The sequence below is a fragment of the Chamaea fasciata genome, unplaced genomic scaffold (genome assembly GCF_029207755.1).
Source record: "Chamaea fasciata isolate MVZ Bird 193981 ecotype frontalis unplaced genomic scaffold, bChaFas1.0.hap1 SCAF_16, whole genome shotgun sequence".
Classification (NCBI taxonomy): Eukaryota; Metazoa; Chordata; class Aves; order Passeriformes; family Sylviidae; genus Chamaea; species Chamaea fasciata.
Genome location: NW_027094101.1, coordinates 16330225 through 16358025, shown reverse-complemented (window position 1 = coordinate 16358025; position 27801 = coordinate 16330225). Strand labels below are relative to the sequence as shown.

At 46.0% G+C, this 27801-nt stretch overlaps 1 pseudogene; it reads left to right on the top strand.

Annotated features, from left to right (window-relative positions):
• The first annotated feature begins 4256 nt into the window (after positions 1-4256).
• LOC136298056 (major facilitator superfamily domain-containing protein 1-like) lies at positions 4257-25494 on the top strand (annotated as a pseudogene).
• Positions 25495-27801: the final 2307 nt, after the last annotated feature.

Below are 27801 nucleotides of genomic sequence, written 5' to 3'. Positions count from 1 at the left end.
TTTGCTCTGCCGACTTCCCTTCATTATTTTGGGGTTCCCCTGCGACTTCATACAGGTACTGGAGTTTGTGCCACGTATGTTTGGTTTATGGCTTCTTTATCCTACCCTGCACCCTAGTTCCAGCAGCATGTTTTGAGGATTTATTAATAATTGCATGCAATTTCTTAGAGGAGGACTAGGGGATGAAGCCTTTCAGCCTTTCCTTTCCTTCTCTTTTGAATTGGTTACATCACTTTTGGAGAATGTTCAGTGTCCCCTGAATTTAAAAGATACCACCTTCCTGGTTTTCATCTGGTGAGCTTCCTCTATATGGTTTGTAGCTGGTCTAGAGTGAGGTCTAAGATTTCTAGAGGGGCTGATGAGACCACTGACCCAGAAGTAGGCCCAGGTGTGGAAAATGCTGAGTGGTGTGGAGAATGGGAGGATATGGGCCAAACCCTGAAGGAATTTTCTGACCCTATAGCCCGGGACTTTCCATGTGAACAAATTCAGAACCAGGCTGTGGTGGGAAAATACTTGAAAGAGAAGTGCCAGGATGATTCCAAAGAGAAAAGGATCATTGCAATAAGCTGGGTCCTGGCATATGCTTCTCGCACACTGCTAGATACAGTAGGGCAGCAGATAGAGGCAGGGGGGCAGGGAGATAAATCAGCAGCTACCCCAGTCACTCAAGCTGCAGCCAACACCGTAGCTTCTCAGACAGCAGCTAAACCAGACAGCGAGCCTAAGATATTAGCAATCGCCCCAGTAAAGAAGCATACACAAAAAACCAATCGACCAGTGGACGATGGTCCAGGTGAAGGACCCTCAATGCCTCCCGACGACACCCAATCAGAAGCCCAACCAACTGGCACAGAATCAGAAGCCCAACAAACTGGCAGAAAATCAGAAGCCCGACCAACTGGCACAAGATCAGAAGCCCAACCAAATGGCACAAGATTGGAAGCCCAACCACCTGGCACAAGATCAGGAGCCACTATTGAGTCCTTTTCGCTGAAAGACCTTTGTGACTTAAGAAAGGATTACACTCGACGACCTGATGAATCTGTAATTAGTTGGGATGCTGCAGGTGAAGCTACAATGCTGGATGGTACTGAAGCAAGGCATTTGGGATCCCTGTCACATCAACCAAGGAATGATGAGGGAAGCTACCCCTTGCAGTCTCTGGGAACGGGTCCTGGGAAGTGTGGCACAAAGATACCTGTGTGCAGATGATCTCTATATGCAGCAAACCCAGTGGAAGACCATAGAATGAGGAATTTAACGCTTGAGAGAAATGGCAGTGGCAGAGATGGTCTTCTCAGATGACCTAAACATTAGAACCCAGACTTGATACCATGTACACCCATGATGTTGCGAAAACTTGTACGACTTGGGCCACAACAATACTCTTCTGCTTTAGCAATTATGAAGCAGGATGACACGGAGGAGACTGTGCTGGATATGATGAAGAAGCTCCGAGCATATGCAGATGCCTCGCATGGTCCAACACACGCAAGACTTGCAGCTCTGGAAACACGTGTGCAGACACTAGAAGACAGGATAGAGGACAATCACAATAAACTTAGAGAGGAGATGAAAGAGGGCTTTCTCCAAATCTCGGCAGTACAGGTCAGAGGTTCTGGCACCAAATACAGATGTTCCCCAGATAGGGAGAGAAGGGACACCCTCCAAGCTTAGCTGTGGTCCTTCCTCCATGATTGTGGAGAAGACATGAGGAGATGGGATAGAAAACCTACTGCTGCTCTGGCACAATGGGTGTCTGAATTGGAGGAAGGCAAGACTCAGAGAGGAAGTTCTACCAAAAAGGAAACAGCTCCAGTTACCCAGGGAAAGACGGATAACTAGTCTTAGAGGGGCCCTGCCTCTAGCTAGGTAGAGGCTAGGGAAAACGGTGGTTTTTGGACTGTGTTTCGTTGGCCTGGCACATTAGAACCACACAAATACGAGGTCTCGGCTGACACTGGTGCACAGTGCACATTACTCCCATCAAGACATGTGGGGGAAGAATCTGTATCTATTGCTGGCGTGACAGTGGGATCACAGGGTTTTACTTTGCTGGAAGCTGATGTGAGGCTGACTGGAAATAAGTGGAAGAGGCACCCTATGGTGACTGGCCCAGAGGCCTCATGCATGTTGGGCATAGTCTTCCCCTGAAAGGGGTATTTCAAAGACCCAAAGGAGCCCAAAAGGTGGGCCTTTGGGATAGCAGCTATAGAGACAGAGGGTGTAAAGCAATTGAACACCTTGGCTGGACTATCTGAAAACCCATCTACAGTAGGACTCCTGAAGGTGGAAGAGCAACGAATACCAATTGCCACCTCAACAGTGCACCACCAGCAATATTGGACAAATCGAGATGCCATGATCCCCATCCACAAGATGATCTGAGAGCTGGAGAGCCAAAGGGTGGTCAGCAAAACCCACTCACCCTTCAACAGCCCCATTTGGCCTGTGCACAAGTCTAACAGAGAATAGAGATTGACTTTGAACTATCATGGCTTGAACCAAGTGACTCCACCACAAAGCGCTGCTGTGCTGGACATGCTGAAACTCCAGTATGAGCTGGAGTCCAAGGCAGCAAAGTGGTATGCCACTCTTGACATTGCTAACGCATTTTTCTCCATTCCTCTAGCTGCAGAATGCAGGCATCAGTTTGCCCTCACCTGGAGGGGCGTGCAGTACACCTGGAACCGACTGCCCCAGGGGTGGAAACAGCCCCACCATCTGCCATGGACTGATCCAGGCTGCACGGGAGAAGGATGAGACTCCTGAACATCTGCAGTACATCGATGACATCATTGTGTGGGGGAACAGGGCAATGGAAGTCTTTGAGAAAGAAGAAAAGATCATCCAGATTCTCCTGAAAGCTGGCTTCGTCATCAGGAAGAGCAAAGTCAAAGGATCTGCTTGAGAGATCCAGTTCCTGTGGTAAAGTGGCAAGACAGACGGTGCCAGATTCCCACTGAGGTCATCAATAAGATCACCGCGATGTCTCCACTCACCAGCAAGAAGGAAAAGCAAGCTTTCCTAGGCACCATAGTTTTTTGGAGAGTGCACATTCCTGAGTGCAGCCAGACTGTGGGCCCTCTCTACCTGGTTACCCGCAAGAAGAACAATTTCCACTGGGGCCCTGAACAGCAACAAGCCTTTGCCCAGATCAAGCAGGAGATTGCTCATGCAGTAGCCCTTGGCCCAGTCAGGACGGGACCAGATGTGAAGAACGTGCTCTACTCCACAGCCGGGAGCCATGGTCTGTCCTGGAGCCTTTGGCAGAAGGTGCCTGGGGAGACTCGAGGCTGACCACTGGGATTCTGGAGCCAAAGTTACAGAGGGTCTGAAGCCAACTACACTCCCACAGAGAAGGAAATTTTAGCAGCTTATGAAGGCTCAGAGGTCATGGGTACTGAAACACAACTCCTCCTGGCACCCCAACTACCAGTGCTGGGGTGGATGTTCAAAGCAGAGGTTCCCTCTACCCACCATGCCACCAATGCCGCATGGGGTAAGTGGATTGCTCTCATCACACAGTGCGCCTGTATTGGAAAATTGAATCACCCTGGGATTTTGGAAATAATTTCAAATTGGCCTGACGGTGAAAACTTTAGTCTTACTGATGAAGAGGAACAAGAGCAAGTGACACATGCCAAAGAGGCTCCACTGTATAACCAGCTGCCAGCAGAAGAAACACGTTACACTCTTTTTAGAGATGGTTCTTGTCGCATTGTAGGAATGAAACAAAAGTGGAAAGCAGCTTTATGGAGTCCCACACAACAGATTGCACAAGCTGCTGAAGGAGAAGATGGATTGAGCCAACTCACTGAACTCAAAGCTGTTCAACTGGCCCTGGACATTGCTGAAAGAGAGAAGTGGCCAAAGCTCTATCTCTACACTGACTTGTGGATGGTAGCCAATGCTCTATGGGGATGCCTGGAAAGGTAGAAAAGGCTAGTTGGAAGCATAGAGGAAAACCAGTTTGGGCTGCTGAAGAGTGGAAAGACATTGCTACCAGGATAGAGAAACTACCTGTGAAAGTCCGCCATGTAGATGCCCATGTCCCCAAGAGTAAAGGTAATGAGGAGCATTGAAACAGCGAGCAGGTAGATCAGGCTGCAAAGATAGAGGTGTCAAAGATTGATTTAGATTGGCAACACAAGGGAGAGCTGTTCCTAGCCCGATGGGCCCATGATGCCTCAGGTCATCAAGGCAGAGATGCCACCTATAAGTAGGCTTGAGACCAAGGGCTGGATCTAACCATGGACAGTGTTTCTCAGGTCATCCATGACTGTGAGACGTGTGCTGCAACCAAGCAGGCCAAGTGGGTGAAACCCCTGTGGTATGGTGAGCAGTGGTCTAAATATAAATATGGGGAAGCCTGGCAGATCGATTACATCACACTGCCCCAGACACTCCAAGGTAAGCGCTATGTACTCACAATGGTAGAAGCCACCATAGGATAGATGGAGACCCACCCTGTGCCTTATGTTATGGACCGTAACACCATTCTAGGCCTTGAAAAGCAAGTCCTTTGGAGGCATGGTATCCCTGAGAGGATTGAGTCAGACAATGGGACTCATTTCAAGAATAGCCCTATCAACACCTGGGCTAGAGAACATGGCATTGAGTGGGTGTACCATATTCCCTACTATGCACCAGCTGCAGGCAAAGTGGTGAGATACAATGGACCGTAAAAACCACCTTGAAAGCATTGGGTGGGGGATCTTCCAAAAGTTGGGAGCAGCATCTAGCAAAAGCCACCTGGTTGGTTAACACCCGAGGTTTCACCAACAGAGCAGGCCCCACCGAGGTTGAGCTCCTGCATACAGTAGACGGAGATAAAGTCCCAGTAGTGCATGTAAGATGTTTGTTAGGAAAAACAGTTTGGTTGAATTCTGACTCAAGAACAGACAAACCCATGCATGGGATTGACTTTGCTCAGGGACCAGGTTCCACATGGTGGATAATGCAGAAAGGTGGACAACACTAGGTGTACCTCAGGGAGATCTGATTTTTGGATGAGAACCATGTGTAAATATCACTTTTTGGTGAATGTCACTGCCATTGTCTGTATATAGCTGTATATTGTTTCCATATAGATATATACATGTATAGATATGTGTGTGTACAGTTAGAATATATATTCGTTTTGGTAAAAGTTGACAGTATGGGAATCAGGGGTGGAATGTCCTAGGCTGACAATGATGCTTGTATCCCCAATTGCCTGTTTTGTTGGTGCTGTATTTTGAGTTGTGTGTCTTTAAGACTGGTTCTGAGAGTGAAGCAAGGAAAGAAGACGCGCGCAGTTTGTTTTGAAAAACAGCGTTCACTCCTCTGCATTTTCCTCTTACTCAGGATGAGGTTGTTCATTGGAGGCACAGACAGCGGCCTGACAGAGATCTTTTTCTTTTGCTTTTAGTTAGTTTTAGCTAGCTGAGGCAGAGAAGTTCCCTGGACTGTTTTGGTTTTTTTTTTCCTTTTTCTTGGGATTGTTTAAATCTGCTCTGGACTGAAAAACCCAGAGAAGCACGGAGGGCTCACATGATACAGGTTAACACATGGCCAGAGTATTATGAACCACCTGTAAATGTATCAATCTCTGAGGGTCAAGCCCTTGCAGATCGGCTTAAAATAATTTTAGCGAGACTGCTCTTCAGAGGTGTTTTGTAAAGCAAAAGGTTTAATAAATGAAAAATAACAAGCGTTACAGAAAAACAAAAGAAAAGCCGTGCACAGGTGTCTGAGAAAACCTCTGGTATACTTCTAGAAACACTCCAAAAAGCCTTTTAGTTCCTTTGTGCTCCTTCCTAAATACTTAATGTTTTAGGAGGGACAATTTGGCTTGCTGCCAGTAGGGAGAGGTACAGGATTTGAAGAACAGCGAAAAGGTTCAAAAGGTGCTTCTCTCTTGGCACTGAGCTAATCACTGTCAGAAGGATATGGAAAGCTCTAGGGAAACTTCCTAAAATGTCCAAAGGCAAACTGAAACTCCTTCTCTACACAGACATGCTCACTTGGGAGTGGGGGATGCTTCACTACACTCGCACCTGCAGCCCACCAGGGCCTGGACCTCTGGAGGGACTGGGACTGGTGGGAGGCTGAGTGAGCTGAGCTACACCCACAACAAGGACATCCTCAGTTTTGCCATCTCTCTTCAGAGCGGCGAGAAGTTTTATTGTTTCATATTATTCATTCTTTATGTTTGTGGGCATTTTGTTTGTTAAATTAATAGTTTTTTCCACTTTTATCCGAGGAAATTCTTTTCCCAGACTGGCTGGGGGGAAGGGCCATTTGGGTTTGCTCACCAGAGGAACCCCGTTTGGAGGTTTCCTCCCAAATTTGCCCTAAACCAGGACAATACTTGTCAGCTAATTGATTTCTCTTATCAAATATTAATCTTCTTCCTTGAAGCGATAATGTAAGAAGAGCGCTCCTCCTCCGTTTGGATTGATCTGGTTCTTGTCCCATAATTGCTGTGAGTAGATGAGGTTTCTGACACACTGCTGCTTCTTCGGTTTTCATTTTTTTTACTCTCCCTCCTATATTTTCAATGCAAAAGCCCACATCTCATCTACTCCATAAGGGCTTGTTTCTAGATACAGGAAGGAAATAGCAACACTCCTCAGGTTTTATGGAAAATGCTATTTTCAAGGTTCAGACTGACATCCCAAATGATTTCTGGGTGATAGGTTTTTAATCAGTCATGTCTATTAGATCTGATTATCACTTTGGAAGTTCTCACAACCACACAGACACCAGAGTTGCTAATGTGTGGATTCAGGAGGAAGTATTAAACCTGGCCATGTTCGGAAAATTAATGGATGAAGCACCTGATACATTTTTACTCCTGTCCCTTTCCTCACTAAAGACAGCCTAGAGATTCTTCTAGACATAGGGTAGCCTGAATCCCTACAAACATTCATGTGACCATTACAAATCCTTCATGAGTATCTGACCTCCCCACCAGTAGTCGTATATTCTCACTAAGGGCTTAGAAATCAAACTTATTCCAAGTCTATATTCCAGGTGACTTAGCAGCTGGTACTAAAGAGGGGGGAAAAGAGTAAAATTCAAAAACTGAATTAATTCTACACAAGAAATTTACACAGCCTGTTATCCAAAGATTGAAAGGAGGGAGGGGGCAATAGATCATAAATGTGAAAAATACATATATTTCCATATATATAACATGGAACATTATGCAGTATATGTAGTGATGGATATTCCCATATACACACACAATATATACAATAAGTATTTCTAAGATATAGATATAGATACAGATATATAGATATAGATATAACAAAATGTTTCTGCAGGAAAAAATTGGAAGCGTGTCCAGACTCAATATGCAAATAAATTCAGTATCTCCAAGCCATGATTTACATTGCAGGATCCTGATACACTTTTCCTATTCATCCCTTTGGCATCACAGTGAGTTTTATCCAGCATATTTTTTAAAGAAACTGTGTTTGGAGCACAGGCTCCTGAAGTGGATACAGACACCAGCAGTGGCACAAACATAGGTTAGAAGCTCTTCAAAGCTTGGCACAGAACAGGGTCCTGCTCTCCTAAGCAGTGTTGGAACAACCCCCACCCAAGACCTGTGGATCGCTAGAAAAGCTCTAAAGTTCTAACACTAGTTTTCAAATCAATCACACACAGAATATCCATGGTTTTGTACATACATTCAGACATTCATACATATATAAACACACATACTATATAAATTTATGTATACATACAAAATTTTCAACACTTAAATATGTATAAAAGCATATACATCTATATAAATGTTATTGTTATCCAGACACTTATTTTTTCCTAAATACTATTATAAAACCTTCTTGTTTGGTCAAAAGGATTCCTTACAGGATCTGGTTCATAGTGTACTGGGTTTAGCTGGGAAAGAGTTTGTTTTGTGCACAGCAGCTGATACAGTCAGGCTGGTGAGGAGAACAGTGTTGGTCACGCAGCCACACTTTCTTTTGCTGACCAGAGATGTCCCATGCCATCTGGCATCATGTTCAGCAAGTCAGCTGGGAAGGAGGTTTTTCCAAGGTAAACATGACAATCATTGCCTGGGACCAGGTGGACATCAGTTGGTTTATGGTCAGTGATTGGTTGTGCATCACTTGGTGGGGTTTTCCCCTTCGTTTTTGTTCCCTTTCACTTATTTATGTTCTGTATCTCAACCTACACGTCTTTGTGGGTTTTTTCCTCACTTTTGCCCTGTTGCCCTTTCAGTTCTCTTCTCCATCACACTGGGGGATATGAGTGAGCTGGTGGGGGGGCTTACCTGTTCACAGTCTGCCCAGCACAGCCAAGTAAAGACATGGGTTGGCAGCATGAAGCATCCTCCTCACATAAGACAACAATGCTGTTTCAGCATCCTCCACACTGGCAGATCAAGGAAGGGAGAAATCATAGGGCAGGGCAAATTAAAAACTTCTACAGGGCAGCAGAAGTGATGTCTAAAGCAACCACATTTATAAAAACAGACTTTGAGGATACCTTGTAGACTGACTCTTCACAAGTCAGTTGCTCCTAAAATTATTCTTGAACTATTATCAGTAGACATTGTTGAAAAACTTTGGTTTAACATCACATTCCCTGCTGTGACCTTTGATCCGCTGACACGAGTGAGCGGGAAGAAACTCCTGAGTTTACAAATCCTGCTGCCAGCCGTGAATTACAGACTGCCACATCACAATCTTGCTCATGTATTTCCCAAGGTCTGTTTAAGACCAGGTAATGCACCAGCCTGAACGGGTGCCATTGAGGGGTTTGCCTTGTTGATGGCTCTTTATGCCTCATTTGGCTAGGAAATAACTCTTCAAATGGAAAGAGAAATATACCTACCCTTTCATTCATACATGGGGCTTGGGGTGTGGGGTGTGTTGTTTTTCCTTGTCATTGGCCAAGACCCTGCTCCTATGATAACGAAGTGCTTCTAATTAACATTTGGCTGGTTTCTATCGATTCATTTGTGCAGTGCTCCCTCCTCCCTTCAGAGGGCTCCTCTCCATGTCTTATATCAGACACTCCCAGTAACACACCTCTAGAGGTCCCTTTCCCCCAGAACACTGTATTTTGAACTCCTGACCAGTTTACAATGTATTACAAAGCCAGTTTCTTCTGTACTGTTGTTCCCACCCTGTATTTACCACCTGATTCCTTCCTTTCATGTGGGCAGTCTCATTCTTGTTACAAAATTCCCTCTCTCTGACCGAGGTCAGTTCCTCCAATTTATCTCGCTGTTTTGACTCCTTTCCCCTCAGCATCCCCCGGGCCTCTTCCCGTTGTGGCTCAGCCCTGGGGGAGGCCTGGCCCCAGGTTGCCTGTGGGGGCTGGCCAGGGGCCACGGCTCAGCCATGGCTGCGGCGCAGCGGGTGAGCATGGAGGGTGGTGGCAGGCTGTGGGTCGAGCCAGGACCCCCCACCCAGGGCTCAGCTGGGGCTCGGCAGGACCTGCAGGAGAGCCGTGATGGGAGGGTGAGGATGGTCCACGCTGCCACAGCCTCTTACAGGTTCACCGTGCTGCTCTCACCTTCTCACCTTCGGCCCCTGCTTTGACATCCCCAGTGTCCTGCAGCTGCAGTTCCAGGGCATGTGTGTCGGGAGTTGGTTCTGGGGCCATGCAAAAAGGGGCTGAACCAGCAAAAAAGAGGCATTGGCAGTGGAGTTTCAAAAGCTTTTCCTGTGGTCTTGCTACCAGAGTCATGCTCCAGGGTCTCACCTCCCAGATGCTGGGAGTGAGCAGTTGTTACAGGCATATCCACTGTGGAGATGCATGAGCTGGGGCAAGCTGTGAGGCATTTGAGCTTTCTCTGCAGCCGGGATAACTGGGAACGTAATGCTCTCCCATTGCTCAATGGCTGTCGGCTCCCTATCACCGCACTAACGAAGGCCAGTCAGGACTTCACAACACTGCACATAGGAGACCCATAGCATTGACCGTCAGTACCTACCCTGGGCTGGGTGACAGTGGTCATGGGGAGGCACTGGAGGCAGGGCACGAGGAAAGTTGTTCTCAGTCTCCAGATCCAAACCTCCTGGCACTGCAGGCGTCACATTCACATGATGTTCAGCAACGTGCATTCACATGTTTGGTGGCCCAAAGACAGAGCCGTGCACAGGGGTCAGAGGATAACTCTGTCTTGTAAAATCTAGTCACATTCTCAGATGATGGAAAATGCTATTGTTCAAGGTTTGGACTCACATCCCAGCAGATTGCTGGGATTTCTGCAGAGATGCCAGAGTGCCAAAGCTTAATTTCTGAACACCTGATAAATTCTTACTTGACTCATTTTCCGGTCCCGTCTGCATTTAGTTCCATGTCTCTTGAGAGGATTTGCCTCATTTGTGCCGTCTGCTGGCAGGTCGGTGTCTGCCGGTGGAGAGTCACCGTTCTGTTCTCTGTGTGTCTCAGTAGCCAGGGAAGAATAACTAGAACTAGCGAGTTGTTGTTGGTTTTTTTTTAAATTTGAATGCAGTCAATCCTTGACATTCAGGCAGTGAACTCTAGGCTAAACTGGGTGCAGTTTGTTCTTGCAAACATGAGCTCCCCCCCCCGAAAAATACATGTTATGTCATGTTTTGTAACCTAGGTAAGTTTGGAGGATAGTAAAACTAAGCCATATTCTTCTGTTACTTGTACTATGCAAACAGAATTTTTAACCGTTGACCCTTTTGACATATTTTTACTTTAGTGAATTTAGCCTCTCGGTCTCACACCAGTGCCACAGTAGTTGGAGCAGCTGAGATGAGGACTTGCAGTGAAACACTTCATTCTAGAAAGCCACTCCCCTGCATCCCCAGATATTTCTGCTGCAGCAGATCTGAAGGGTTGTGAATACAATGGCCATATAAAACATCAACTGATTAAAATCACGTTTCTCTTGTGCTTATTTGAGGTGTTTAGCTTGTGCCTGGTGGTGTGAAGACCCAGGACCCATCTTCAAATGCAGATGGATTTTCAGTAACTGAAAGGTCCTAAGGCAGGGGGTGCTTCCTGATCATATGGCGTTGAGATGTTGCTTTTCAGTAGCTGTGCTGCTGTGCTGGTTTTGCACAGCATGGGTTTTTTTTTGGGGGGGAGCACAGAGGTGGCATCTGTGAGAAGCTGCTGGAAGCTTCCACCATGTCAGGCAGAGCCAGTGCCTGATGGCTCTGAAGATGGACATGCTGCTGGCCAAGGCTGGGCCTATGAGAGATGATAGTAATGCCTCTGTGATAACATGTTTAAGAAGAAAATCAAAACAAAGTGGGGCACAGTTTTTTTCTAGCCAGAGAAGAGGAGGAGGTGAGAACATGTGAGGGAATCAAAATGGGAACACCAAGGTCAGTGGAGAAAGAGGGGCAGGAGGTGCTCCAGGTGTCAGAGCCGAGATTCCTCTGCAGGCTGTGGTGATGACCATGGTGAAGCAGCTGTGCCCCTGCAGCCCATGAGGATCCATGGGGGATGCAGAGATCCATCCGCAGCCCGTGGGGGAGGTGCCCATGCCAGAGTGGGTGGGTGCCTAGAGGAGGCTGTGAGCCCATGGGAGACCCAGTGGAGAGACGGGCCCCTGCTTCCAGCCTGGAGCAGTCTGCCCCTGGAGGACTGCACCTTGTGGAAGAGTGACCCACGCTGCAGCAGTTTTGGAGGACTGTTCGTCCGTGCGAGGGGCTCATGTTGCAGCAGGTCCCAGCGGGCTGCTGCTTGTGAGATTGGAGCCACACTGGAGAAGTTCATGGAGAACTGTCTCCTGTGGGAGGGACCCCACAGTCTCACAGTGGATGGACTCCTCTCCCTGAGCAGTGGAAGAAAACCTCAGGCCACGAACTGACCAGACCCCCCAGCCTCTGTCTCCCTGCGTTGCCAACGGGAAGGAGGGAGGGGTTGGGGGGGAAAGGTGTTTCAAGGGCTTATTTTACTTCTCATTATCCTCATCTGATTTTGTTAGTAAAAAATTCAATTTGTACCTCTAAGCTGAGCCTGTTTTGCCTTTGGAGTTTGTTTTTTTTTCCCCTAGTCCTTATCTCAGCTCATGAAGCCTTCATTAAATTTTTCTCTCCTCTGCCCAGCTGGGGCAGGGGAGAATGAGTGAATGACTGTTGTGGGTTTTGTAAAGAGCATATTATTCTATTCCATCTGGGTGGAGCAGAATTGCTTATCTTTGCCCAAATGGGTCAGTGTCACTTATCAGATGGTGGTGTGCTACTTATCTCTCTTCATTGTTTCACTACTTCCATGGGAATGTCTTCTGGTAATGGACCATTAAGAGCTCATCAATGACATGACACATTACATTGTACTACTGTAAGATGCTCCATACAGGGAGGAGGAGCCAAACCATCTTCACCTAGATAAAAAGGAGACACAGTCCCACTAGGTATCCAGTTTTTCCACCGGATCCCTGGAGGAAGACCGGATCCATCTCACCATTACTGGACCCTTTTTCTTCAACAGGACCATCTCTACTCCAACAGAACCACATCTGCCACTCCAGGAGGGCTCACTCCGGACTGCTTCCAACACCCTGACCAACAGGGCGTCAGGTTGTATTTCTGACTCTGTCAGGGTTTTCTAGGATTTCTTGTTTATTTGTTTGCTTATTCTTCTGTACTACAACATCTGTAATTTTTTTTTATATATCCCTAGTAAAGAACTGCTCTACCTATTCCCAAAATCTTTGCCTGACAGCCTTTTAATTGCAAATTTATGATAATTTGGAAAAGGGGGGAGGGGCTTACATTTCAAGGGAGACTCCAACCCTCCCTGGAAGATACCTGTCTATCTAAACCAAGACAATGACTTTCATGGGTGCCTGGTGTTTGACGAGTGTCAAACCACAATAGCAGTAAAACCAACGTTATTAAATCATGCCAGGTTTACTAATTTCTTACTCTTCAGCAAATGCTTTAAAACTATGAATTAATACAAGCTAACACTAAGTTTCATATTTACATGTTGCTTAAGACTTTATACTATGGAATGAGGAGCCGGATCAAGGTGAACTATAGTCAAGAAACTAAGGGATCAGATAAAGGTGATGATGCAGTCTCCTGGCTTTGCTTTTGGACTGAAATGTGTATAAAAACACTGAGCTATTGCTGCTACTACCACAGGAAAGGAAAGGGAAGCTGTGTTGTGCCAGTATCCAGTCATTTCCCATGTGACAAGGGCTGGCTTTCTGGGAGAAGACACAAGTCTTCTAATGGCTGGCTGGTCATGAAGTGGCAACTGAGCAACAGAAATAGAAATCTGGTAGGGAAGAAGTTAATTTTTAAAGGCATACATGAATTTTTGTCTGTATCTGCATGTCACAAAGGATTTGTGACTTGTACAGAATGTGACCTGCCCCAGTGGAACTCACCATAACAGCACCAGGTGTAATGGCACACTGGAGCGTGTGGAAGGCTTGGGAATGACTCCCACTCAATATGTGATCTATGCTTGGACGCGAGTCACTTTGCTCTAGCTTTGGTGACGGGCATTTTGGTAGTTGCTTCCAGGCAATGAGACGCACATTTCTGTTCTGGTTTTCTTCTAGAAATGCAGAGGTGAATATTCTGGCTGGATTCCTGATTGATAAACTGGGAAATTGCTGAGTTCTGGGATTCAGTGAATTTTTTCTTGTACAGAAGTGAAATGTCAGGCCGGCCTTTCAATGCAATTAAATCATTCAAAGGGATGATTAAAGGTGCCACTGTAGTAACACCACAGAGGTGTGGAGGGTAGGGACAGCTCTGTGTCTGATGGTCAGCTGAGCAACTGAGATTCATCCTTTGACCACTGACTTAACCCAAATTGACACAGCATGGCAGTAAGCAAACTTTTTTCTGACACAGATGTGACAGAGACTAGTATTACATGTTTTTGATGGGACAAACTGATAAAGCAGGGTTCTGTTCCCAGCTCTGGCATTTGCTCTGGTATGTGCTGAAAGCTAAGACCCAACAGTCCCAGCCATATAGTCATGTTCTGAGTTTCGTTCTGCTGTAAAAGAGGGAGTCAGGGATGATTCTCTTTGATAGATTTCTCGGACGAAAATAAAGTGCAAACACGACAATATGATATCTGAGAACCGTTTACTGGTAAAGGAGGGTAAGTGCTCCTACTGAAGGGGACAGAAACAAGAGCAGAGAGAGAAAAAGAGAGCCGAAGAGAGAAACAGAAGAGAGGGACAGTGTTACCATAAGAACTCCAGCACTCTATTATCATCAGCACGGCAAACGGTGCATGCATGTTGCAAACTACAGCGAGTTGCATGGCTCTAGTGGCGGCTTCCAAAGGGCAGCGTGCCTCCGTCATTGGCTGCAAGCTGCAGCGAGCCTTGCTCAGCTCTTGTGAATGGCTGGGCGCAAGCAGCGTCTACAGGCTGGTCACCATGGGTTGGGATTGCGGAGGGTGTGGTCGCGGCTGGGTGCAAGCAGCAGCGGGTGTGCCTGCACTCGGGAAGCACAATGGGGGTGGCTGGCTGCAGTGCCACCCGCACCGCTGGGGAGGCAGCGGAGCACGAGGTCGTCGTGGCGATGAGCTGGTTCACGGAAATGGTGAAGCAGGGCAAAGAAAGTGCAGATAGGGAAGCAGGACCACCAAGATGAAAAAGCGAGGGAGGGAGGGGGTCAAACCAACCCTACAGGCAAACCTCCGTTTCCTCAGAGAAACCCAAAGAATAGTGGTTCTCGTGGTGTCGAGTTAACTGCTTTTATCTGCTAAAGATCCTAAGATGTTATGGTTATCCCATAACCCAATTTCCCGGGCATTCTTCCCAGACATCCAGGCATTTGTCCCACCAGCAAATGTGGGGGAAAGGCCCGATCATGAAGGCCTCCTCTGGCCTGACTGGCTGCCAGGCGAAGCCTGCCAGGGGACAGGGCTGCCAGCACATGTACAGCCCGTATAGGAATCTTCCACTTCATGTGTAACATATGTTGAGTGTGGGGAATAAATCCCCAAAACACAAGATTTTTATAAGGTGTCTACTTAAGTAATCACTGTTGTTCACTGTTGTTAATGTTCGTGTCAACTGTTAATGCTACTTCAAAGCCGTACACTTGTTAATGCTCCTAGTTGATCATTCCCCACTCCATACTGGCACAAGTTACTGTTCTAAGTTTATTAGGTTAAAGACTTGTTCATTTGTATCCCTTATTGTTCCAAGTTTACTTGTTAAATATTGTTGAATAAGTTAATTTGTATACCTTTACCCCTATCCCTCATCCCCCAGTCTGTACGAGCATCCATTTTGTAACTGTACCCTTCCCGTTGGGTATTGCCTCAGCTGCTCCCCACACACCCCTAATGGCGACATGCAAACCAGAGAATTCCCATGGACCACAGTGCCCACAGGAAGTGGAGTGGTGTCCTGGGGTGACGTTGTGAGGTTTGTATCCCCATTTGTCTGTTGGGTCTCTGTTGGATATTGCCCTGTGTGCCTTTGGTGTTGGGTCTGGGAGCAGGGGGAAGGGAGAGGCGTACAGTTTGTTTTCACAAAGCTTCCTCCGCCAGCAAGCCTTGAGAGTCAGATTCAGCAACACACAGCGAGGGACGGAGAGATTTTTTTTTTCTTCAGTAGTTAGTTAGCTAGGTAGGAAGTAGCTAGCAGAGGAGCAGAAGCTTCATCTTTTTTGTTTCTTTTCCCTCTCCTCCTGTTTTTTTTAAAAATTTTTTTCTTTCCTTTTTTTTTTTTTTTCCTTTTTTTGTCTTCCCTCGGAACTGTTACAATCCCTCTGGACGGAGGACCTGGGGGAGCGCTGTGGGGCTCGCACCTGGCACCCACCAAGATCCATCCTGTGCAGCGTTTCCCAGCACCAGAGGGACTGAGACAGAGCAACCACCTCCAGGAAGAACTTCTGTTCAAAATCTGTCATCTCTCCAGAGCGGCACGAAGTTCTTGTCATCGGGTATTGTCCAGTTTACTGTGCTGGGGAGTGCTTTGTCTGTTTAATAAACAGGGCTCTTTCCACTTCTCTCGGAGGAGGTTTTTTTTCCTTCCCTGAACCGGTTGGGGGAGGGGAGGGGGGAGAGGGGAGGGGAGGGAGGGCCCCTTAGGAGGTTTCCTCCCAAAAAATCTGCCTTAAACCTCTACACCTAAAAACCCCTAGAGCCAGCGAGCCATTGCCCAGACAGGACTCCAAACTAGACCAGTGAGCAGGGAAAACATTGGGCTACTTGCTGAGGCTCTTTGCCTCATCACTGTGAGTTGAGTTACACCCGCTCCACCTGACTACGCCAGACCCACAACAATCTAGGGTCTTCTCAGGGACTCCCATGAGGATGGAAGGCCCAGATCTGCTGTGAGATGGAACTGATCTCCTCTGTGTCGTCCCAGGGAGCAGTGGTGGTGTGCGCGCGCCTCTCGAGGCCCCTACCCAGGCTGTTTTCAATAAAGGCCTTTTAAAGGGAGCTGGTCTCCTGGCACGCTTTTAACATTGAGGAATAAATAAAAATCAGATTAGTCCCTCTCACTCTGTATCACAGAGGTAAAAGAGGAGAGGGAGGCACAGAGTCTATGTCCTCTAGAGAGTCCCCTGCCACTTACTCTTCCTGTCTAACCTCGTACCATGACAATTTCATCATTATTTTGATGATTGCCAAGTAATTTTATAAAGAGACCAGTCTTTACAAAATTGAAAATGGAGAGTAAGCTGATGAGGTATATTGGTGTGTTTTGAGGTTGTTCTTTAGCTTTTCGGAACAGAATGCCTTTGTCCTGACTTCAGCATGTCTTTTGAGGTTTGTGCACTTTTTCTGTTTCTTCCTAGTGTTTTTGTTTTTTCTCACTGTGTTGGGATCATCTGTCTTTGCTTTAGGCATACACTTCAAGGGCTCGCCATACCTCCTCCTAATGATATTAACAGTAAGACTGCTCTCTGGTTTCAGGAATGGGTCACTTACCAGTAAGGAATTCACATCTTTTTATTTTCAGATTTACGTCTCACCAAAGAGCCATGATACATTTTTGCCTTCTAGACCCTTGGCCTACCAGTCAGCTTCACCTGCTCTTCCCCGGGGACTTGAGTTGTCAGCAGACCACTGCTCCATCATTTAATGCATGCTGAAATGTTAAAGTCTTCCCCTCGAACAAGTTTGTCCTTCTCTCAAGGGTGGGGACTGACATGTGATTTCTCTGCCTTTGAAGTTATTTTTGCTTGCCTTATAGGAGGGATAAGTTCACCTCCCATGACCCTGCATGATTTAGTACATTTTTAAATAGACTATGAGGCTAGCACATACCTCCTCTGGCATATGCCTCCTCTTGGCATATGTAGAGCATCTTCCAAGCCTCAGCTCTCCAGCTTGAGAGAGCTGTTGCTTCCGTGCCATGCTCTTGGTCAAGCCTGTCTGTTCAAGAGAGGATTTTTCAATTCTGTAAGTCGTGCAGAATCATTAACCACAGCCTTCTGGTTCAAGGGGAAGAGGCTGGCACTGGTGTTTGGATTGACTCTGTCTTTCTCCCATCTTTAGAATGTCCTCATTTTCTTCTTTACCCAGCAGTTTGAGACAAGGTTTGGAATGCAGTGAACACTCTGGGCAAGTGAATTTCTTTGGTGTTTTCTAGACACAGGCCAGCCTGTTTTGTCCAATGATTAAAAGAACCTGAAAGTGGTAGTGAGGTAAGCAGGAAGTGGCACATGATTTTCCAGTTTTTCCTGTTACTTTCTATGTGCAATGAATGATGTTTTCTGCACTGATGCCAGAAAACCCGCTCTAACTCTTTAGTGTCAGCCTGACAGTTTTGTTTTCTTGATCTATTTTAACATCTGCAGTCACAGATAGTCATTACTTAATATAGGAGTACTCCCATGGAATACACTACTCTTTTCACTCTTTCAGAGTGAAAGGGACAGAAATTAAATGTGTTTGTTATTCTGTACTGGCCAGCAGAACCTGCTGCAGCAGGTCCCTGCAGAAGATGCCTTGCACATGGCTGACTGAAACCACATGTTTAAATTACTGCGAGAAGCAGAACCTGAATTGCACATTTCTTAGTGTGAATCTGTTCTAGGGCTTGTATATTTAGAAGACTTGAGCTTCTCTCCTTTTTTTGATGCAGTGAGACAAGATCTGTTTCAAGTGGAAGGAAAGGGTTAAACAGCACGTGAATACTCTGCTGGAATGGCGATGTTAGGGAGACTTGCTTCAGGACCTTCTTTGTGTACAAAGAAGCAGTGATTATAGAAAAGTGTTATTTACAAAACAAGGCAGTATGGGCCATCACCCACAGAAAAGAGATAAATCTCTTGCAGAAGCTGAAATCGATTTGTGTCCTCTGATTCCAGCTCTCAGAGAGAAAGCTGTGGTGGGCATGGGGTGTCAGATCCTGTCTGACATTTAGTTTTGTGCTCAAGGCAGCACTTACAAGCACAGCACCGTGACTTCTGTAGCCCATGAAGGGGTCAATACATCAGACAAAGTGTGCAATCATCTTAGAAGGTGTTTTGGCTCTTTGGAAAACAAAATGGGTACAGAACTCCTTCTGAGAAGGGTGTCTGCAGCACATGACCACTGCCAAACTTGCTTTGGTGCAGGCAGCATAAGCAGACTCACTCCTCTGGAGCTGCCTGTGTTCACAGGCCAGACTGTTGTAACAGCAGTAGGTCACGCCAATGAAGATGTACAGCCTGGCTTCCCGTACTGCCATGATATGCCTCCCCTGCTCTGGAGACCTGGGAAGTTTCCCAATGCCTGCCTTGCTTTTACCTTGGGTGTATTGCACAGTTCGGCTGCAGGTCAGGAGCACTCTAGGCACAGCTCTGCCTGAGAGACGCAGGTGGCTTTAGCCTCACTGGTCTCAGGCAGTCCTGCAGCCATGGGAGCTCAGTGGGCAGAGCTCAGGGATTGTGACAGGGTGGTGCAATAGGAGTCATAGAGAATTCAGCATTTTACATGCAGTGGGGTTTGTCATTCAGTGCTCTCCATTCCAAGGAATTTCTAACACCTCTTGTTTTTCCCAGGGAGCCTGCTCTGTGTGCTAAGGTTTGTTTCAGTGGGCAGCTGGGCTTGGATGGTGTTATCCAGCAAAAATCAAAAAAAGTGGTACATGGTGCTTTTCCATCTCTATCGTGGAAATCCCAGGTGCAGGAGCACTGCCACCAGAGTGCAGGGAAGGCTGCAGGAACAGGAGCCAGTCCTGGCCAGGAGAGGGCATTTGCACCCCATGGTTCAACCCTGCAGAACTGTGCTGAGGAGATGGCATCTGCGAGCCACAGTTGAGTTCCCAAGAGCTCCCTGCCTCGAGCCTTTCAGAAAGCTCAGGTAGCACTCAGAATTGCAGTAACTTTGCGAGCCAGTTACTTTCTGACTTGTACGTTGCTCAGAGGAGCATTTTGTACACAAAACTAGCTGATAGCCTCCCTCTGAGTTGCTTTCTGGCTCACAGGATCCAGGATAGGAAATAGCTAATCTGGGCAGTACTGAACTATCTCTTGCCAGCCCTTATCTTCAATTCTTCCTTGCATTCTGTCCAGGAACAAGCATTGCAAGCAACTTCATTCTTCAATTTTTATGTCACTTTGATCTATTGGATGGCTTCTTTCTCATGACAGTACTCTCAACTGGTTTCTGTAGTTGTGTTTTAACTCCTGTTTATACTGTACCTTTCCTCTGTGCTCAAAACTGCCCTAAACAGTCTCTTGCAGCCAGAACCTTTATAAAAATGAAGTTTTTTTTGTTTTCTTTACTGGATAGTGTTAAAGAAGGAATGTTTTAGAGTCAGCACATCTCAAATTTCACTTAGAGGTGCATGAGCTGCCTTTCATTTCCCTTTTACTTGCCATTACTTCTTAAATCTCTTGTGCTCTTCAATGGCTTGCAGAGAGTGACACTGGTGTGAAGCTGGTCTATTTTCCTGGGGAATGAGGGCACATCTTGTCTTTGCAGCAGATTCAGGACATCAAGCACCTTCCCCTTCCCTACTGGCTCCTGGTCCTCACCATCAGGTTCTACAACCGAGTCTTCCCCGTTGTGGCAGACACCAGGTACTGCTCTATGGCTGTGGCCCACTGACTGACAAGCCGATACAGCCTTGCAAGCCTTGATTTTGGGTGGACTGGGAAATACAGGGGTAATAGGCTTGTTCCTTCCACTTGTGAAATGTGGAGAAACATGCCTTTAACACCTAAGGGTTTGAGGGTTCTTCAACCTTTCTTTCCCTTCAAAGATGAGAGAAGCTTCTCAAAGACTGCAAAAATACCTTAAAGGAAAATGATTCATCCAATATATAAGGCTTCAAACACTGCCAAAGGAGGATCAGAAGGACCTGGGAGAAGGGAAGAAATACTACATTTAAAAAAGGGCCCATAGACATTTCACCTTTGTGATAGACCAGCAAAGTAGGTGTCTCCTTGTCACAGCTACAGCTGGTCTGTAAGCTGCACAGATAAAATTTGCCATAACAAAGCCAACTCGACTAGCCTAGTTTATTAGAGTAGAAGTAAACAAGTCCCAGGGTAAGACAAAATAGGATTCAAACTCAAAGAGGGGATGGCACCAATCCCGTTCAGTCCTGAATGCAGATGTATCATTGGCCAGTGAGCTGGGCAGTGTTGAGACCCTGACCAATCAGATGTTCAAGCACGGCAATTTTGAACCCCCTATAAAAGGGGGCGTCCATCAGTTAAGGTTGGCTGTTGTCACATGACCTTCAGTGTGTTCAGTCCTGTGCCTGTCTCCAAAAGTATGACAAATGTAACGTCTCCTGGGCTGGGTGAGGTGTCGACTTCACAGGCCTGGGGCAGCTCTGCCCTGCAGCTGCTGCACTCTGCTGTGTCTGGAATATAACTGGGCTTGCTCGGCCTGAGTTTGTACAAGAGGAAGCCTTTGTATCTGGTGAAAGCTTCAGATTTCCTTTTTAATGCCTGCATTTGCTTAAAAGAAAGCAGCAACCTGGCCATCTAAATTGAGACACCTGCTTCTGTCCTGGGGCTCTGCCACAGACTTGTTTTGCTGCCTTGTTTTGTTTTGTGGATGATGCAGCAGCTTCTGCCACATACTGAGGATGCACTTTTATATTAGGTTAAGGCCTGCAGTAAAAGAAATAAAATTATTTTGGTAGCATTTCATTAGTGATTTGAAAGAGACCACCGTGAAATCAGAAGGGAAGACATGTCATTAGCATGACAACTGATGGGAAGCAGCCAAATCAAATTTAAGTAGCTACAAGATCTTTAAATAAACCTCTGTTGAAGCTGTTTAACTGAATGATTGTAAATTCCACAAATAATTTGAGGAAGTTGAATGAAATTTCTGCATGTTCCTAACAAAGCTGAAAGGCTGGTTTTGACAGTGGGGTTTTTGTTGTTGTGATTCTGAGTTTTTTGGTTTGGGGTATTTTTGGGGTTTGGGTTGGGTTTTTTTTGTTTGGTTGGTTGATTTTTTTGTTCTGTTTTGGTTTTTGTTTTTTTTTTTTTAATTTTTGTTGTTGTTGTTTTGGGGTTTTTTTTTGCGGTTTGGTTTGTTTTGCTGTAACCACGTCTCCCTAAAGGAATTTCCTGGAGCAATTCCAAGTATTTCTCAAATGCAGATGTTCAATATAGATGCTGATTTTTGCTGCTGGATTATTTTTAAACCATGGTCCTGCCTGTTTTGGTTTAGATAGACAGGGATCTGCTAGGGAAGACTGGAGTTTCTCTTGGAATGTAAGCCCTTCTTCTCCCCCTTTCCAAATTATTATAAATTTGCAATTAAAAGGGTGTCAGGCAAAGATTTTGGGAATAGGTATAGCAGTTCTTTACTAGGGATATAAAAAATGTTATAGTACAGAAGAATAAGCAAGCAAACAAACAAATCCTAGAAAACCCTGAAAGAGCCAGAAATACAACCTGACAACCTGTTGGTCAAGGTGTAGGAAACAGTCCAAAAGTAAGCCCTCCTGGAGTGGCAGATGTGGTCCTATTGGAAGCAGAGATGGTGCTGCGGAGCCAAGGGTCCAGAGATGGGTCCGGTCTTTCTTTGGGAGTCCCGTGGGAGCGCTGGATGACTGGTGACACTTGTGCTCTTTTGTGCTCTTTTTATCTGGATGGAAATGGTTTGGCTCCTCCTCCCTGGGCAGAGCATCTCACAATGGGATGATGCAATGTGTCATGCCATTGGTGAGCTTCAATGGCCCATTAACAAAAGATATCCTCATGGAGGGAATGGGAGGGTGAGCAGAGATAAGAAACAATGCCTTACTTGGTTTTAACAGCTGGCTTGTTATCAGGAAGGCGGCTGCACCATCCCTCATACAACAGATAAAGAAAAAAACATCTCTCTTAAGTGGATTTCAACAGATGGAATAGAATTTTTTTTCTTTTTGGTTACAAAACCCAAGACACTGCCTCTCAGCATTCACCCCCTTGAACTGATAAGGCTTTTAACCTCTTAAAAGTGGTCTTAAAGCTTCACCCATGTGATTTAGACAGGTGATGGCACATTGCTGCTGTGAGCTGTGCTGAGATAGGAAACACATGCTCCATTTTAACCTGCAGTTTCACTCCGCACTTGCTTCTAGAAGTCTCTCAAGTATCTGAAAAAACCAGCTCCTCTGGTATTAAAATTAAAAAGAAAGTAAACCACCAAAGGCTTGGCACTACAAACCAATGGAATCAAGCTTGTCTACAAGTCCTCTCATTCAAACCCTTCCAGCCCACATGCTTGTCCTCAAACTTACTTTCTATGAAAATAATCAGATCAAGAATACTAATTATTTTATTGGTTTTATTTTATTTTTAGCAAGTTCATCCAGGATGAATATTCTAAAATCAGCAGGCACCCGCTTACATTTTTGGGGCAGTGTGTGACAGCTCCCTCATTCTCTCCACAGCAGTTGGCATATTAATTGGGAGTACCCAAAACACGAAGGAGTCGCTGATAACTTTTTCCTTATTTTTTGAAATGTCCACTACAGCCTCCTCAAACAGAATTTCACCTGTTGTGACTGAACGAGGAGTCCTTTATATTCTTGCAAACTGCAAGATGCACCTTAGCCTGACTTAAATCACAAGAAGTAACATTCCCCTGTTTTTACCTCTGTCCTGTAATTGTGATATGGTAGCATCAACCCATGGTACATGGCTGTGTGTTTTGGGAAGTCTGAGACTGAAACAGAAAAAACTGGGACAAGCTTTGCAAGTAGATAGGAAAGGACAATCTGCATGCAATCAGGCCTTGTTTTGTCAAACAGCTTCCATATCTTATTTTCATAACTGTCATGGTGTAATGATGTTTTCCCTTCCCCTTTGTTAAAGCCTGGGATTTCACTTGAGTACTGGACACCTAGAAACATTTCAGTCTCAGTTCAGAGGTATGCAAGAGGTAGAACAGCTGGTTTGCTAACACTGCCAACAGCCAGGAAATGCCGTATCACTGCCACTCCTGCCAGCCCACTTTGCACAGCCCCATGTGCCACTAGGACCCATGGGAAACAAGGTCCCCTGGAAGAGGCTTTCTGTTTGTTCCCTTCACCAGGACTATGTTGGACTGAGAGATGTCCTTGCTGTTGTCTGTGCCATGCTGACTGCCAGTCTTCGCTCTCCTGGTATTAATGTCTGTGCCTCTGCTGGTCTCTGCCATCTGGCTGAGGATCACTTACTCCTTTGCTCCTGTGAGTTCTCAGCTGTAGCTGGGTGTATTGTGGCTACACTCCTATGTCTAGGTGGCATATTGCTCCTGCCCTGGTGTCTTGCTTAGCAGGTTTCACAGCCACAGGTTGAAGTCACTGGCTCTGCAAGCCTGAAATCTTTGCTTAATAACAAATAACCCTAAAGAACCAACATGAGCAAGGAACACAGAGCAAGGACACTTTGAACATGTCCAGAGATGGAGACTCTGCAGCGTCTCTGGGCCACCTGTCCCAGTGTCTGACCCCTCGCAGGAAAAATGTACGTCCTTGTGTTCAGATGGAATTCTGTGTGGTTTTCCTTGTGCCCATTGCCTCCTGTCCAGAGCAGAGTCTGGGCCCCTCATCCTTGCTCCCTTCCAGCAGGTACCTGAGCACACTGGTCAGATCTCCCAGAGCCTTGAGCAGCCCCAGCTCTCTCAGCCCCTCTTCCTGTGACAGATGCTCCAGTCCCTTTATCACCTTTGTGGCCCATCACTGCATTCCCTAAATCACATCTGTCTTGTACTAGGGAGGCCAAAACTGTACACAGTGTTCCATGTAAGGCCTCATCAGTATTTTAACACAGCTGGCAAATAAGACTCCTGCTAGACTGTGGCTTCAAAATATCCTTAGGCCCCCACTTGCTGCACTAGTCTTCAGTGCTGAAATCTCGCACTTGCATTTTTTCAGAGGAAAAATCCCATGATGAATTTCCAGCTGTAATTATGAAAAACCACACGCAGCAGGGCTGGAGACTTGCTGGCTGCAATGCTGGAGACTTGCGAACAGAAGAAAATACGTGTTCAGAACTGATTGTGTGTTAATACCCTGGCTTAAAAGCAGTGACTTCAGCCTGGTTTGCTGAAGCCATCAGCTTTCTTAGTTTATGCCATGTGATGCAGCAGCTAAACTCAAAGGGGGTTGGTGCTGGAACAAGTGCTGGGATAACCACTCAAAGTCCTGTACTTGCTCCTTCATGGAAGAACTTGCTTAAAAGCCAGCCATTCCTGTTTGACATCCCACAATCTACCTCCAAGTTACTAGAAAAGAAACTTCACTTCTGATTTGAAGAAGATGTGTGACATACTTTCCTTAAAGTCTGCCAATGGTTAACCAGGTTCTTATTGGTGTAGCACCAAAGCCTCACTGCCTGTTCTGCTGGGTGTCACTGGGAAGCATTCCTGTCCCTCTCCTGTGTTCACTGCCTAAATGGAGAACTTCCGTTGGCTAGAGAGGGCTTTATAGAAACTACTGAACAAAGATCCTTGCACTTGCTTATAAAAGCCCTGTCACAGAATCTGAAGATGTGGGGACGTTCTGGTGACCTTTGGGTCTCTTGCACAAAGACCATCTTCAAGGTGGGAGGACTCTACTGGAGCTTCTCACAGGCAGACCTCTGGACAGGTTGCTCCTGTCTTTCAGCTCATATGGATAAAGCTCGAAGCTGACATAACAGTAAGGAGGGAGATGATGACCCTTCCTGGAACAGTACCTGCTCACCTCCATTGGGCACACTGATCGATTACTCTTACTCTGCTTTTTTCAGTAATGACCCCCTGATGACCAGAAAGCCACCTTGACTTTGCCTGTCTTCATCATTTTTGCTGGACACCCACAGCTGGGATACCAGAGCTCAGCTTTGAGTTTTCAAAAGGGCAATTGTATGGCTCTCATACTTTGGCTGAGCTTGTAATAAAAATGAAAGAGTGGCATTCACAGAGGTCAACATGCTGCAAGAAATGGAAGGAAACAATCAGGGGTTTTTCTGTTTAACTTTCGTAGTGTCGCACTGATCATTATTATGGGTAGCTGAAACCCCCACCCCTTACACTGTGTCCCCAGCCTTAAACAACCTGGGCCGTAACATCTGCACTGCACACATTCTCTGGCAGAACATTCCTCCTGCCAAAGACACGGTGGACTGAGAGTTGTAAAATATAGACTGAAGCCTGAAAGTGGCCATTAGTTCAGGCAGTTCACACTGAGTTGGACTTGTGTTTCCCTTCATGACCAAGCGCATGCTCCCAGCAGCCAAATGTTAAACACTGACATAGTAGAGCACACATTTATGTAAGTCTGTGGGAGAAAACAGTGGAGAAAAAGCCATCATCTTTATGATCTTTATGAAGAACCTGGCATAATGTTAAGTTCCCATTACTAGAACAGCCCCCGTGCTTCTGATACACCTGGACACAGAACAGTCTGTGGTTTTAGTTTAAGTGGCACTTAGCACACACCCAAGAGGAGGGATCATGGAGAAGCCAGAGGCAGCACAGCTACTATTTCAAATATCTGAATGTGTAGGAGGGAGGAAGAAAGCAGTGGGTAAGACACCGCAATTAGAAGGCAGTTGGACCTAGAGAGGCTGATAAGTAAAGCAAATTCCTGCATTCTTGCTGGCTATGGAGAGTATTTTGACCTGCTTGAGGAAGAAGAGGTTGTCCTGTTAGCAATATAAGGAACTTGAAAGAAAGGGAAAGCCAATTCAAAATGAGAATGCCTTCATTCCCAGAAGAAAGATAAAACTACAAAAATAATCAGGGCTGCTAATTTAGCCCAATAATTTAAATCTGCCTCTTCCTGCTTACCAACTATGTTCAAAGGGAGGAGTGGTGACTGGGCACAGCCTAAGCAGCCAACTCAGCCTGCTGGGAGACTTCTGGGCATCAGTTTTTGGCCAGCAATGAATTGTTACCCAGACCACTTCTTGTACGGCTGATAACCAGAAGTGACAGAAACAGCTTACTTGTGACCAAGCCTCCCCCAGGCAGGATACTGTGACCCATCTTTGCTCCTTAAGAAACAATGGAAAATTCCAGCCTTAATGACATTTAATCAATCACATTTTCCAAAGGAAAGCAATCCATGGTTTCAGCAGAGCTTCAAGCTGAAATTCAACATGAGACACATCAGGGGCTTGGACAAATCGCTGGGTGGCCAGCTCCACCACACAATCACCCAGGTAGCCAAGACACTTGGACATCCAGTGTGATCATATTGTACATAAGCAACTCTGACAACCTTCCAGCGAAAACATACTGCAGCAGTTACTCATTTAGTGCTTAAATAAATTGCCTCCAAACATCACTACATATCTTCTCTTGCTAGACAAGCCCCAAGAATGTACTTTGGGTATTTCAAGTCTGATTAGCCTGTAGAAGTCATTCAAAAACCTCATAGTAATGCTGCTTAAAACACCAACAGAGAGGACATTAACCTTCCTCACTGAGAGTACAGTGCAGGGTTTGATGCAGTGATGCAACAGATGGACAGTATCAGACAGTGCTTGCTTAAAAGATTTTGCACAGTAGCCAGTCTTCACAGGGAAAAACATGCATGATCTGGGTTAACTGGCACGCATGGGGATCAGGAGGGATGACATACTGCACCTGGGCTGTTCACTAGAGCCATGAATGCTTGTACAGGACAGACATGGTGACATATTTAGGGACTAAGCAGCAGATATGGCTAGAACCACACATGATTCATGAAAGCACACAAGTCCTCCTTTAACCACTTCCTAGGCTAAGCTCACTGTGGACACCATCATTTTACTTCCCAAACTGAAACAGCAACTCAGATAACATTTATCCCAAGTGTTTAGCTACAAACTGGCAGTTTTGGGGAAAGAATGAGGTAACACATGCAGTTGCAAAGTGGAGCTATACTGCAGTCTACTGTTGGCTGCAGCTCAAAGGAAAGACAGTCCTTCATTGCTAATGTGCTATCTATCAAGGACATTGCCACATTCCCACACTATGCAGATCCCACTCAAACTATACATGCTTCAGAGAAGAGTTCTGAACTGTAAATGGTCAAACACAGAAGTCACTGTAGGAATGAGGGCTGGCTGAGAGAGGCTCTGAGAGCATCACAGCCTAGAAGTTCAGGGATGAATGCTGCAGACACACAACATCCTGGCTGAGAGGCCACTATGTCCAGCTCACCCAGAACTGCAATATCAGTAGCTGCAGTTCCCTTCTCTGTTAGCCAAGGCAGTCTGGCACATGTTTTATGCACTAACTAGAAACACAGAAGTGAGGGTATGACTTCTCCACATAAAGAATATCCCCCACTCAAGGGGAATTACTGTGTTTTCCTACAAATAGCCTTAAATATTTAAAACATTTGAGTATTTAATTCTATTTACAATATTGCTGAAGATCATAACAGAATCCCAGTGTGGTACAGAGCATCATGGAATGTTGCCCACAAAAAGGCATTAAGCTGAG